The sequence below is a fragment of the Microcaecilia unicolor genome, chromosome 5, assembly GCF_901765095.1.
Source record: "Microcaecilia unicolor chromosome 5, aMicUni1.1, whole genome shotgun sequence".
Classification (NCBI taxonomy): Eukaryota; Metazoa; Chordata; class Amphibia; order Gymnophiona; family Siphonopidae; genus Microcaecilia; species Microcaecilia unicolor.
Window position 1 is genome coordinate 38,287,025 of NC_044035.1, and position 14,741 is coordinate 38,301,765.

General features: G+C 45.9%; 1 protein-coding gene across 4 annotated transcripts in view; it reads left to right on the forward strand.

The window, feature by feature from the left end:
* Positions 1 to 14,741, forward strand: part of SH3PXD2A (SH3 and PX domains 2A) — a 627,470-nt gene that overhangs the window by 384,263 nt on the left and 228,466 nt on the right. The window lies entirely within an intron of this gene.

A 14,741-nucleotide genomic window follows, 5' to 3' on the forward strand; every position in this document is an offset into this window, starting at 1 on the left:
TCCAATAAGATCAATTAAAGGTGAAACACAAGCATTCCTTTTGTGTTTTGGCTGGGAAACATCAAAATTTGAAATGCCTCCATTAACAATATACAGAAATAAAGACAACCAAATAAAAACATAGACATGCCTTTTTTATTGGGCTAACTTAATGCATTCCTTGAGTGGCTGCCGGAAGCTAACACTCTCAACCTCAGGTCAGAACCGAATGAAAAAAAGGCATCACCTTTCTATTTATCCTTTACAAATAAGCCTGGCTGAGATCACTTGTTCTGCTGATGGTCACAAAGTTGGTTCTTTAGTTTTACAGGAGCGTGTTGCATTTGATGTTTCAGTAGCCCACTTTCCCACATTCACCCTTCAGGCTCCATGATAACACGGTGGAGCATCTTAACTACTACTACTTATCATTTCTATAGCGCTACTAGACGTACGCAGCACTGTACACTTGAACATGAAGAGACAGTCCCTGCTCGACAGAGCTTACAATCTAATCAGGACAGACAAACAGGACAAACAAGAGATAAGGACAAAGAGTAGCAAGATTCCGGAATCCCAATGTAGCAAGATTCTGTGCAGAATCCCAAAGAGCAGCAAGATTCCGGAATCCCAAAGACTACTACTACTTATCATTTCTATAACGCTACTAGACGTACACAGCGCTGTACACTTGAACATGAAGAGACAGTCCCTGCTCGACAGAGCTTACAATCTAATCAAGACAGACAAACAGGACAAATAAGGGATAAGGACAAAGAGTAGCAAGATTCTGTGCAGAATCCCAAAGCAGCAAGATTCCGGAATCCCAAAGACTACTACTACTTATCATTTCTATAGCGCTACTAGACGTACACAGCGCTGTACACTTGAACATGAAGAGACGGTCCCTGCTCGACAGAGCTTACAATCTAATTAGGACAGACAAACAGGGCAAAAAAGAGATAAGGGAATATTTAACTCTTAAAATGAAAAGCAGATGAGTATCACACAGCATCACTGCCAAAGGAGGGAGAATCATTCAAGAAGCAATAAATAAACTCCCACAGCATGGCCAGGAAGGCAAATGCTTTGATTTGCAAAAGCCTGGCATCTCATTGATTATAGAGTTTGACTAGGTTCCTTTAAACAGCTCTCTGTCGTGCTTTGGGAAGCTGCTCCTTTTAATTTTCCTACCAAATGAATGGTATTGCTTGTGACTAGCTGTAGGACTCATCTGTTGTTGCTTGAAGGTAAAGGATCTTCATTCTCACACAGATTGAGTCCAGTCAGAGCAAGCAGCAGGCCAGCAGGCCCTGGGTCAGCAAGAAGGTGGATGGGTCATGGGTCTGTATATTCAAAATCTGATCCATCTTTCCCCATAGGAGCCTACCTATTCAAGTTCAATTTCAAATATTACTTCAGTTATCTATGAGAGTGGTCCTTTCAAGGGAGTGATGGGATGCATGGCCGCCGAGAGGGGGGGCAGGGAGGACAAAATTCCCCGGGCCCAGGCCTCCAACGGGGCCCGGTGCCACAGTCCCACCCGCCCTCCATCGTCGACCGTCTGCCACCGGGCTGGGCCCCCTGCATTGAAATCACAGCATCTCTCACCTCCGTGTGAAAGCGCTGCAGGCAGCAGGGCAGCAGATCGCCTCCCTTTGGGCCTCCTTCCCTCCCTGTGTCCCGCCCTCGTCTGACGTAACTTCCGTGAGGGTGGGACAGTGCATTTAGCTGTCTGTGAGTGGCTGAGAGAGACCCCTGTCTGTGATTGGCTGAGAGAGACCTGAAGGGCCATAATCAACAGGGAGGGACATCCAAGTAAGTGGAGCTGTGGCCAACTGGTTAGAGCACCTGTCTTGTAATCCAGAGGTGGCCTGTTCAAATCCCACTGGCACTACTGAAAAAGCTGAGCAAAATAGTTTGATTTAGGATGTCCCTGAAGAGCACTTGGATTTTTTTCCACTTTTTTGAAGCCGGCCATCTGTAAACCCAGCGATCTCAACATTTGACCTAAATGTTGAGATTTAGCCAGCCCCAACTGTATTATCGAAAGAAAAGATGGCCGACCATCTTTTTCAATAATACGGTTGGCACCGCCCCTTTGCAGAGCCGGCCCCGAAGATGGCCGGCACCGTTCGATTATGCCTCTCTATATTGGGAGGCAGTACACAATACTTAAGGAAATAGAAATTACTATCGCTACCATACAAATTTACACGTCTCAGAAGAGAGCCCAGTAATACTAATACTTATTACGGAGTAGAAGTGATTACAGTCCTTGGTTGTGGCGTTGGTGAGTTTTAACTGTTTTGAATCAAAAAATACATATTTAATAGAATTTAACTTTAAGACACATTTGCAAGGAAAATTTAACCAAAATAAAGCGCCCAATTGCAAAGCTTTAGCGCGTAGTTTCAGAAACTCTTGTCTTTTCTTTTGTGTTGTCTTAGAGACATCTGGAAACATTCTCATTTTACAATTCAGGAAAACTTGTTCTTTATGAAGAAAACTAGTAAAACAGGCCCGTTTCTGGAGCAAATGAAACGGGCGCTAGTAAGGTTTTCCTCCCCAACACCCCCCCTTCTCCCTCCCTCCCTCCCTACCTACCTACCGACCCCTTTGTCATTCTGACGCCATTGCTCCGCACCTCCTGAACGCACCTGACGCCATTGCTCCGCCCTCGGTGTTTGACGCCATTGCTCCGCCCTCGACATCATCACGTTTGACGCGAGGGCGGGGCCCCGAGACTTGGCGATTTCGGTGGCTTCACCACCACAAACCGTCCATGAAGGAAGTGACGTCAGTGGCTTGGCTTCAGTGACGTCAGTGTCCTCAGAACGTTGAGGGTGAGTTTTATTATATAGGATATTGTTTCAGAATCCAGTCTCTGTCAGGTTGTATTATAAAAGTTACTTTTAGTGTTGCTGTTGTCAATCCCACATTGTCGTCCTCAATTATTTGGGTTAAATTCAAATCTAAAGTCTCTGTTGGGACACCAACTCCTTTTCCATGTTCTAAATCTTTCTTTACAAAAGGTAACGAACAGTAAATTTTTGCTATAGGAGGGATATGATTGTTCAGGAATTTTCAAAATTTCTGTTAGGTATTTTTTAAAGGTAATAAAAGGTGAGATTGAAACCTGCTTAGGAAAATGTATTAACCTAAGCGTGTTAGATCGTTGATTATTTTCCAAAATTTCAATCCTATTTTGTAGGTATAAATTCTCTTTTATCAAATTAACTTGAATTTGTTGACAGTTCTGAATTACTTTAGAGTTATTTTCAATTTCTTTATCCAGGATTGCTACTTTTTTTTCCATTAATGTAATTGTTGAGTTGAGGCCCACCAGAGCCTCCCATATAGTGTCTAAAGTTATAGTATCTGGTTTTCTAGGCAAAAAGGACTTACTTAGTAAGCCTAATTCAAGTATGGAATCTTTTGGTAGTTGTCCCTCCTGTGCCACGTTGTTTCCTCCAAGCTCATTCTCTCCTCCTTCACCCGCCGCTTCCAACGCGGGGATAGACGGCGTTCCTGCATTCGAGTCGGCGCCCGCGCCAGGAGACCCCGTCATTTGCTGAAGATCCGGGGTCTCCTAGTCCCTTCTCGGTGTGTCCGCCGACATGGGAGGAGGATTCCGTAGTTTGGGACTCAAAGATATCTCTGCTTCAAGCCGGGGGTGTAGCAACCCTCTCCCTACACTCTCCGGCAGCGAAGGCGTTCCCGATACAGTTACTGGGACTAAGAAGCGATCCAACATCCCTTCCACCGGCGAGACAAGCGCTGCGAAGCTAGCGCGCTGTCTGCCTCTCCTCTTAGGCATCAGAAACAAGGAAAATAAGCTATACACTCAAGAGATTTAAACTTGAAAACAGTAAATTGAAACCCTAATAATATAACTACTGTGAAACAGTATCAAAAATATACACATTTAACATCACTGGAATTCAAATAGCAGAGATAAAATTTATTTTATTTTTATTTATTTGTACATTTATACCCCACTTTTTTCCACACGCAAGCGGACTCAAAGTGGCTTACAATGTACTGATTAGGCCATCGCCAAATCAGCGGATACAGAATTACAAATCACAAAAGAAGGATAGACAGAAAAGGGGAAGAAGAAAAGGGGAAAGGGCTAGAAAGACTGAAAGTAACATGAGGTGATGCAGAAGTAGGCTATCCGAGACAGGCCGGTCAAAGGTGGAGTCCAGGTGCTGAGATGGTGCTGAGTGGCAAGAACAACTTCCAGCAAGGTAATCCAAAAGAGGGGCAGATGCGATACCCAAGCCAGACCAGGAAACAGAAGCATGCCACGAGCAGAACCGTGTGAGGCAGGATGAGATGAGAACTTGCCAGGCAGAGGTAAAGGCCACCAAGAAGAAAAATTTCCATGAGAGTTTAATTGAGTGGTGCTTGTACTAAGCGGTATGAAAGAAAGGGTAACAAGCTGAGTCTGCATGATGTTGAGGTCCCACACACAGGACGGGTTATGAATGCAGGACTTCATGAGGTGAAATATTTCATTAATCATGATACAGTCTGTGCCAGGGCTGGTGGTTGGGAGGCGGGGATAGTGCTGGGTAGACTTATACGGTCTGTGGCAGAGCCGGTGGTGGGAGGTGGGGCTGGTGGTTGGGAGGCGGGGATAGTGCTGGGCAGACTTATACGGTCTGTGCCAGAACCGGTGGTGGGAGGAGGGGCTGGTGGTTGGGAGGCGGGGATAGTGCTGGGCAGACTTATACGGTCTGTGCCAGAGCCGGTGGTGGGAGGTGGGGCTGGTGGTTGGGAGGCGGGGATAGTGCTGGGCAGACTTATACGGTCTGTGCCAGAACCGGTGGTGGGAGGAGGGGCTGGTGGTTGGGAGGCGGGGATAGTGCTGGGCAGACTTATACGGTCTGTGCCAGAGCCGGTGGTGGGAGGCGGGGCTGGTGGTTGGGAGGCGGGGATAGTGCTGGGCAGACTTATACGGTCTGTGCCAGAGCCGGTGGTGGGAGGCGGGGCTGGTGGTTGGGAGGCGGGGATAGTACTGGGCAGACTTATACGGTCTGTGCCCTGAAAAAGACAGGTACAAATCAAGGTAAGGTAATATGTAGCAGCTGGTAAACGAGACAGAACTTTGGGCGGATTGGGGAGCCTGGCCCATAAACAGGGCTCAGGGTGAGATGCGGTCTACCCAGGGCCAGGTGTTCCCCATAAGGTGATATCCATGAGAGAAAGATAGCTGTAAAGAGGTTGACAGACATTACCAGGGGAGAAATCAGCCTGGAGTTCCATCTGGCCACAGAATAGGCATAGCAAGGTTGTGCCTATGTGTGTAGCCTTGAAAGGGAACTGCTCCTTGCAAAACTCCTGGTGGGCGTGGAGAAAGATTTACCACAGTTGACTGAAATCTAACCCAGAGTTATTGGAGCAATTGCTTCGTCGATGGTGTTCCTGGAGTGTTGCATGAGTCCTGGACTAACGGGAAAAGAGGAATCCGGAATCAGATAAATATCTTCCAAAGACCTCAAGTGTTGTTCCAGACCATCACCCATCCCAGTTTGACTGTAAGGGAGACCGGGAGAAAGTGGGTGTGCATTGCGTGAGAGTGAGCAGAAGCTGTAGCTGAAGTAGCATGAGAGTGTTCCTCTGTGGCCTAGTCCAGAGCTAACCCGGGTGAGGCTCGAGTAACACCAATTTTTGGTGTACAACGAGAGGGGCATTTGGGAGACCTGAAGGAGGAAAAGACAGTTTGGCTAAACAATCAACTTTTGCCTATGGATTATAAATACTCTGATTGCCTTGTGGATTACAAATGCCAGAGGGCCTGTCACGGAGGCCTGGGATTACAAATTTGATACCGGAGAGATGATCGGAATGTGAAGGTTCAAATTTCCCACCTAGGCAAAGCTGTGCCAACGGACAGAGAAAAGCATGCCAACTGTGAGTACCTGGGTGAAGGGCAGGAGAGATTCGCTGAGTCATCATGGCAACAGTGCCCGCACCGACCAGAGAGGACGGTGGCAAGTTCTGGAACATCCCAGTCTGACTGCAATGGAGAGTGGGATAAAGTTAGGTGCACATGGCCTGAGAGTGAGTAGAAGCTGTGGAGCTGAAGCAGGGTGAGAGTGTTCCTCTGTTGCCTAGTCCGGAGCTAACCCAGGTGCAACTCAGGTTGCATTCACACATGGAATTTCTACCCATAAAGATTCCACGTTGCAGTCTGTTTCCTTCAGAATTTTCATTCTGTTTGACTCAGTTCTCTTTTTAACATATACAGTCCCTGCCTTCAGTGTGATCCACTGTTTCACTGTGATATTTTGTTCCTATCACTGCATTTGACATAAGTACATAAGTATTGCCATACTGGGAAAGACCAAAGGTCTATCGAGTCCAGCATCCTGTTTCCAACAGGTGGCCAATCCAGGTCACAAATACCCGGCAAGATCCCAAAAATGTACAAAACATTTTATACTGCTTATCCCAGAAATAGTGGATTTTCCCCATTTAATAATGCTGTATGGACGTTTCCTTTAGGAAGCCGTCCAAACCTTTTTTAAACTCCGCTAAGCTAACCGCCTTTACCACATTCATTTTCTGGCAACGAATTCCAGAGTTTAATTACACGTTGAGGGAAGAAACATTTTCTCCGATTCGTTTTAAATTTACTACTTTGTAGCTTCATCGCATGCCCGCTAGTCCTAGTATTTTTGGAAAGCGTGAACAGACGCTTCACATCTACCCGTTCAACTCCACTCATTATTTTATAGACCTCTATCATATCTCCCCTCAGCCGCCTTTTCTCCAAGCTGAAGAGCCCTAGCCACTTTAGCCTTTCCTCATAGTTGTCAGAAAGTTATGGTGTTTGTGTTTGGATTTTTAAGAAGAATGGGTACCCTTGGTTCAGTTTCAAATGGTCTCCTTTAAAGATGGCTTCAGAACAGCTGGCTCAGAATTCAGCTGGGCTAAAAGGTTTATATTGAGTGCAATGCTAAAATGTAGCACTACAGACACTTCATTAATAAATGTCGCTAATAAAATGTGTTTCCTCATAAATAGGGACTTTCCATGTGCCTGGACTTTCTAGTCCCCCTCTCCCTTCAGCTCCAGTGATGGTCTGACCTGGTCTTGCTTTCTGCTGAGCACAGCGGGGTTTCAGCAGGCAGTGGAGTGTATGGGCACCCCAACAAAACAAAAAGAGGGGTGGGGAAAATAGGCTCTATTCAAACAATGGGGCAGACGTATAAATTAATTAAAACAATGATTTTTATTGTGAATAGGTGACTCAACACAGCCGTGTTTCGGCGCCGTAGCGCCTTCCTCAGGAGTCTTCCGGAAGTGTTTCAATCTTTGGGGTGATTGGCACACTGGGGAAAAAAAAGGGATACACAATCCTTTCTTCCAAAGGAGTATTCAATGGTTAGATGGGTAACACTCAGGAAGATAATGGCATAAAGAAATGCACAGTTCCTCCTTAACATTGTGGCGTAACGTCAGCGAGGGCGGGACACAGGCAGGGAAGGAAGGCCGACGGCAGCTCAGCTGATGTGCGTGCTGCGTTCCAGCGAATGAATGTGTAAGTTTAGTAGCGGAGAGAAGGCCCGGGCCGGGTGTGGGGGGGGGGGGGGGGGGGAATGGTAGCGGCGACCTCAGGCGGGTGGGCGGGGGGGGAGCGGTGTCAACCTCGGCGGCGCAGTTTCCCTCTCTGTCCGCCCTCGTCATCACGTATTGATGCAGGGGCGGGACAGAGAGGGAAGTCTCTACTGCGCATTTGCGAGTGAGTCGGTCACTCGCCGTTTATATGTTTGATTGTTTTTTTTCCAGGGTTTGTACAGTGAAGGGTATTTGACCTCAGTACATTCATGGGACGTGCTCCCAGAAGTAGTACATCCCAGAAGTACTACCTTAAAACATACCACCTTTAGAAATTAAAACTTCTTTTAAGTGCTTGCTCTTGGGCTGTCTCGCTCCCAGTGTTCAAACCATTACAAAAAGGCATTAATCTATCAGTTTGCCACTAATCGAAGACTGGCAGAAAGTCAATACTTGTGCTAAATATACTCTAAGCTCAATAAAGATTTAGGTGTATTCAGTGCAATGGTTTAGCTGTTTGACAATGAGAGTACTGCAATATAATAAGTTTTTAGCCTTCCTTTGTAAATGATGCTCTTTAAAGCTTACTGCTTTAGTAGAAACTAGTAAAAAAGACCCGTTTCTGACACAAATGAAACGGGCGCTAGCAAGGTTTTCCTTGGAGTGTGTATGTTTGAGAGAGCGTATGAGAGAGTGACTGTGTGTGAGAGAGAGAGTGAATGTATGTGTGTGTGTGTGCTCCTCGGAAGAAAAAAAACCGTCTGTGTGCTTGGTTTTGAGTGTATGGGAATGACGGCTGTGTTGGGGGAGTGGAAACAGAGATTAACCAATGGGCTTCCTTGCTCGTGTGTAGTAATCGTCATGCACCATGGCCGGAGTCGGAGAGGAGAGGGAGGGCGGTGGAACGGTGAGCGAGCGGCTGTGGGAGGGTGGGTGAGGGGGACTGTGGGTGGGGGGGACAGGGTCCAGCGCCGATGTTGGTTGGTTTTGAGTGTATGGGAATGACGGCTGCATTTGGGGGAGTGGAAACAGAGATTATCCAATGACAATCCGATTTGTTGAGTGTCATTGTTTCGCCCTCAACGTCATCATGTTGTGACGCGGGGGCGGGGCAGACACTCATGCGATCTTGCAACTACAAATTTAGAACGTTGGAGGTGCCTTTTATATATAGAGATGAGCTCTTGTGGATATCTAAGGCAAAAGGAGATGTGGAGGGGCATAATTGAAAGAGGCGCCCAAGTTTTCCTAAGGATGTCCTCGCAGGATGTCCCGGCGAAGGGGCAGGGAAACCCATATTATCGAAACAAGATGGGCGTCCATCTTTCGTTTCAACAATACGGTCGGGGATGCCCAAATCGCGAAATTTAGGTCGACCTTAGAGATGGTCGTCCTTAGAGATGGTTGTCCCCGATTTTCGGCCGTAATGGAAACCGAGGACGCCCATCTCAGAAACGACCAAATCCAAGCCATTTGGTCTTGGGAGGAGCCAGCATTTGTAGTGCACTGGTCCCCCTGACATGCCAGGACACCAACCGGGCATCCTAGGGGGCACCGCAGTGGACTTCATAAATTGCTCCCAGGTGCATAGCTCCCTTACCTTGTGTGCTGAGCCCCCCAAACCCACTCTCCACAACTGTACACCACTACCATAGCCCTTATGGGTGAAGGAGGGCACCTAGATATGGGTACATTGGGTTTCGGGTGGGTTTTGAAGGGCTCACATTTACCACCACAAGTGTAACAGGTAGGGGGGGATGGGCCTGGGTCCGCCTGCCTGAAGTGCACTGCACCTACTAAAACTGCTCCAGAGACCTGCATACTGCTGTCATGGAGCTGGGTATGATATTTGAGGCTGGAAAAAATATTAAAAAAAAATTTTTTTTGAGGGTGGGAGGGGGTTAGTGACCACTAGGGGAGTAAAGGGAGATCATCCCCAATTCCTTCTGGTGGTCATCTGGTCATTTAGGGCACATTTTTGTGGCTTGGTTGTAAGAAAAAAAGGACCAGGTAAAGTCGTCCAAGTGTTCGTCAGGGACGCCCTTCTTTTTTCCATTATCGGTCGAGGACGCCCATGTGTTAGGCACGCCCCAGTCCCGCCTTCGCTACCCTTCCAACACGCCCCCGTGAACTTTGGTCATCCCCTCGACGGAAAGCAGTTGAGGACGCCCAAAATCGGCTTTCGATCATGCCGATTTGGGCGACCATGTGAGAAGGACGCCCATCTTGCGATTTGTGTCGACAGATGGGTCCCCTTCTCTTTCGAAAATAAGCATGAAAGGGTCCGAGTTATTAATGTGTTATGGGAAGAATGCACGTTTTTCCCCTCAAAATAACGCATGTTAAATGGAAAATTTTGTTTTGCTTGTTCTTAACGCACATTTTTTATAACAGAAAGCTTAAGGAATAATGAGATCCCAAATATGCAAATGCATGCAGATCTGTTCAATAATGACCTCATAAGTTGTGTTATCTTTCCTCCCCAGGCACATTGGGCCTCTAACACTTTGTCTGATGCTCCAAGGGAACTTTGAAAAGGGTCAGTTCTTAAAACCTCCAACTTCTGACCCCCCCTACCCCCCACTAACCAATCCACCCCCAGTTTCCCTGGTGGGTAGTACGGGGAGACAGGAATAATTCCTGGATGTTCTTGTCCCTGCGGCACATGGCTTCAAAATGGCACCATATGACCTCCTAGTGGTATTCTGTAATGCTACTGCTAGGAGTCAGACTACGCAATAAGGTTATGTGATCCCTAGTAGTAGTACTGTGAGACAACCACTAGGGGTCAAACAGCATGAATTTGAAGTGAGGCATCACTGTGGACCCCTTTTACTAAGCCGCGTAAGCGTCTACACGCTCCCAACGCACGCCAAAATGAACTTACCGCCCGACTACCGTGTGCCTCTCGCGGTAGCTACATTTTTGACACTCGTCCGCTATGCGCATCTGAAAAAATAATTTTTATTTTCGGACGCGTGTCAAGTGACATCTGATGCACGTAGGTCATTACTGCGCAGATTCTTTACCGCTAGGTCTATGGCTGGTGGTAAGGTCAGGCATCCAAAATGGACGCGCGGCAATTTTGATTTTGCCGCACGTCCATTTTTGGAAAAAAAATTGAATAATGCATTTTTGGTAGGTGCGCTGAAAAATATTTCTGTGCAAGCCCAAAACCCGTGTCTACACTACTGCAAGCCACTTTTTACAGCGGTTTTGTAAAAGGACCCCTGTGGCAGGAGCATTCCAACTCCTCCTTCCCCCCCCCCCCCCACCGTTCCCCACAAGAAAGACCCTTGGTAGGTGCCAGAGGTGTAGATCTGGAAGTGATGGCAAATACAATTATCTCTGTATTTCGGAGACAGTTAGCTCTGTCTGGAGCTCACAAATATGATTGCAGTCTAATAAAATAGAATAATTTCTGGTTATGGACCACGTTTGTAGAACTCATTACCTTGATATAATAGAGATCCTTTCACTAAGGTGTGCTAACAGATTTAGCGCATACTAACGTTAGTGTGTTCTAAATAAGACACTCATATTCCTATGGGTGTCTTATCATTTAGCGTATGCTAAATCTGTTAGCGCCTTAGTTAAAGGACCCCTTAGAGAGATATCTTCATATAATTTATTTATTTATTTTGATTTTGCTCACACCTTTTTCAGTAGTAGGTCAAGGTGAGTTACATTCCAGGTACACTGTGCATAAGTACATAAGTAATGCCACACTGGGAAAAGACCAAAGGTCCATCGAGCCCAGCATCCTGTCCACGACAGTGGCCAATCCAGGCCAAGGGCACCTGGCAAGCTTCCCAAACGTACAAACATTCTATACATGTTATTCCTGGAATTGTGGATTTTTCCCAAGTCCATTTAGTAGTGGTTTATGGACTTGTCCTTTAGGAAACCGTCTAACCCCTTTTTAACCTCTGCTAAGCTAACCGCCTTCACCACGTTCTCTGGCAATGAATTCCAGAGTTTAATTATGTGTTGGGTGAAGAAATATTTTCTCCGATTTGTTTTAAATTTACTACACTGTAGTTTCATCACATGCCCCCTAGTCCTAGTATTTTTGGAAAGCGTGAACAGATGCTTCACATCCACCTGTTCCACTCCACTCATTATTTTATATACCTCTATTATGTCTCCCCTCAGCCGTCTCTTCTCCAAGCTGAAAAGCCCTAGCCTCCTTAGTCTTTCTTCATAAGCCTCCTGGATATTTCTCTGTCCCAGGAGGGCTTACAATCTAAGTTTGTACCTGAGGCAATGGAGGGTTAGGTGACTTGCCCAAGATCATAAGGAGCAGCAGTGGGATTTGAAGTGGCCACCTCTGGATTGCAAGACTGGTGCTCTAACCACTAGGCCACTCCTCCTCCTTTCAGGCAGGAATTGACAGCTTTTTCAAGATTATTTATTGCATTATTAGATTAAATTCTTGTCTCTTGTGAAACTCTTCTTCAGGTTTTACTGAAATCCACCTTGAACTGGTGGATAAAGTGGAATATAAATATCCGGGTTAAATTAAATGAAATTAAATATTTGATGCCAGGGAAGGGATTAGGAGTAGGGTGTTGTTTTTTTCAGGTACTGGCCCTTTAAAATATAGCAGGCCTAGGTTGGGGGCCCTCTATGTTTGCTTTGCTGCTGCAGTGTTCCTGGCTGCAGCCACCCAAACTGAAACTTTGCCTTGTAATTTACTATTTAGTAGTACTGAGGTACCCCCGGCTTAGTAACCCATATGGTAAATTCTGCTACAATAAAAGGCAATGTTTTAGCACAGTTTAATAGAAATAAAACAAAAGACAGGAAAATAAGGTACTAGCTTTTATTATTGGAGTGGAGGAGTGGCCTAGTGGTTAGGGTGGTGGACTTTGGTCCTGAGGAACTGAGTTCAGTTCCTGGCATAGGCAGCTCCTTGTGACTCTGGGCAAGTCACTTAACCCTCCATTGCCTGCCACATAGAGCCTGCCATGAGTGGGAAAGCACAGGGTACAAATGTAACAAAAAAAAAAAATTAATGCATTTTTTGACAATCTTAAGGGCCATGTTTACTAAGGTACGCTAGTGTTTTTAGCATGTGCTGAGAATTATGGGGAATCTACATGGTTAGTGTGCGCTAATGTTTAGCACACACTAAAAATGCTAACGCATCTCTAGCACTGCTTAGTAAATAGGCACCTTAGTAACTGCTGGCCAGAATGACTTAGTGATGGTCACAAGGAGTGTCGGTAGGGGAAGTGGAATTTGAACTTTGGTGTCCCTGGTTCTCAGCTCATTTTCTAACTAGTAGGCCCCATCTTTTCCTCTGTGTATAATGGTGATGCACATGAATTGCAGCTAAGGGGATAGAAGTGGAAAGACAGTCACTAGCCCACTGTAGTCTGACCGGACATCTGACTGTAGGAAAAAAAAAGCCACAAAAATTTACAATCATATTTAATATATTGTAAGAGCCAAGTTTCATATCGAAATCAAATATATCAATAAAAAGGTTGGACCCCCCCCCCCCCCAAGAGTTTGGGGTTTTCCTCATGGACAGCTGCTTTAAGATTGAAAACACAAGCTGAATTGTCATTAACCTCTGATCAAAGTTAATCTAATTGTAAGGCAAAGTCCCAGAACTCAAAAGGTCCTAGATCCCAGTTATGGGCACCTGGCCAGTGTATTATCTAACCAGTGCAGTCAAGAAAATGAGCCCTTGCAGGCAGAGAATGCGGTCAGACCTGTCAGAAACGAATGTGGTGCTGTCTGTATATGAATGTACTGCCAGAAGATGAGAGACGGGGGGGGGGGGGGGGGGGGGGGGGGGGATAGTGTTGAGTTCCTGGAAGGCAGAACGTTGGCCTTTGCCCTGCATTATCTACTACCGTGTTTCCCCGAAAATAAGACAGTGTCTTATATTAATTTTTGCTCCCAAAGATGCGCTAGGTCTTATTTTCAGGGGATGTCTTATTCGGGAGTAGTAGGGGGACTGTGACGGTCGGGAACAGTATTGAAGTGGGGGGCGGTATCCTGCAGGAGTAGGCCGTGGCTCGCCTATCTGTCCACAGTGACCGCAGGACTCGAGCAGAGCAGAGCCGCCCTGGCCGGGCTGGGAATGGAGGAGGGGTATGAACTAGGGAAGGTAATGGAATGTGGGGCCGGGCTGCTCTGGCTTGGGGTCTCGGGAGGTTGTGAGAGGGCTTAGGGCGCAGGATCATCCCTACCGTATTACAAACGTTAAAAAAAAAAAATTCTACGGTAGTTCCGTTCCCCGTTGGTGGCGCTTTATGCGCTCCTCCTGTACATTCGCAACACTTTCCATCCTTCTAGTCTGACTTAGCCCTTTGGCGATGGAGCAGCGCCGAAAGGGCTCGGTTACTCATTTTCTTTCCTTTTATTATTTCTGCAAGGTGGATGCTTCTTTTCTTTCCGGGCTCACTTAGTTGATCTTCACAAAAGCGTGAAGGAGGATGGTAGGAGTCCGCTGGACGATAGATTTTCCACCTCAGTCTTGTTTCTTGCATTTCTTTTATGTTATTTCGTCTTTGGGTTGCAGCAAAAAAAATTAAGGTTTCTGTGTCCATGTCCCATCGGGGCCAAACAAAAACTTTGCTAGGTCTTACTTTCGGGGGAGGCCTTATATTTAGCAATTCAGCAAAACCTCTACTAGGTCTTATTTTCAGGGGATGTTTTATTTTTGGGGAAACAGGGTATATATTTCTGCTTCTTCCTCACACGTAGGAGATACATACCCATAATTGAAACCAACGTCTGGCAGTAGGTAGGACCTTTAAATATGCAGACTAAGAACCCGGATGGTCATAGTAACAGGAAAAAATCAAAACAAATAAAATCGGACTTGCAAAGCCTCTAATTTCAAGTGGGAGTTGGGTATGACCGGCCAAATTATTTTTTTCAGTTGAATTGGATGAAATTCCGTTGGTGAATTTTCTGTCCTGTTCTGTTCAGTGTATTTATATTCCATCCAATCCCAGAATGTTCCGAACATATCACAGACAAGAAGTCAACTCAATAAATAGTGAATTACGAAACTTAAAAATAACAGGAACATTTAAGCATTAAAAATATATTTTTAAAAATTTCAGCTCTTACGGAACAAAAGAAAAGAAGTTATTGTTCTAATCTTTAGAGGAAGATTATGCCAGACCTTAACAGCTTCAAGAGAGAGAAAAAAACATCCAATGCAC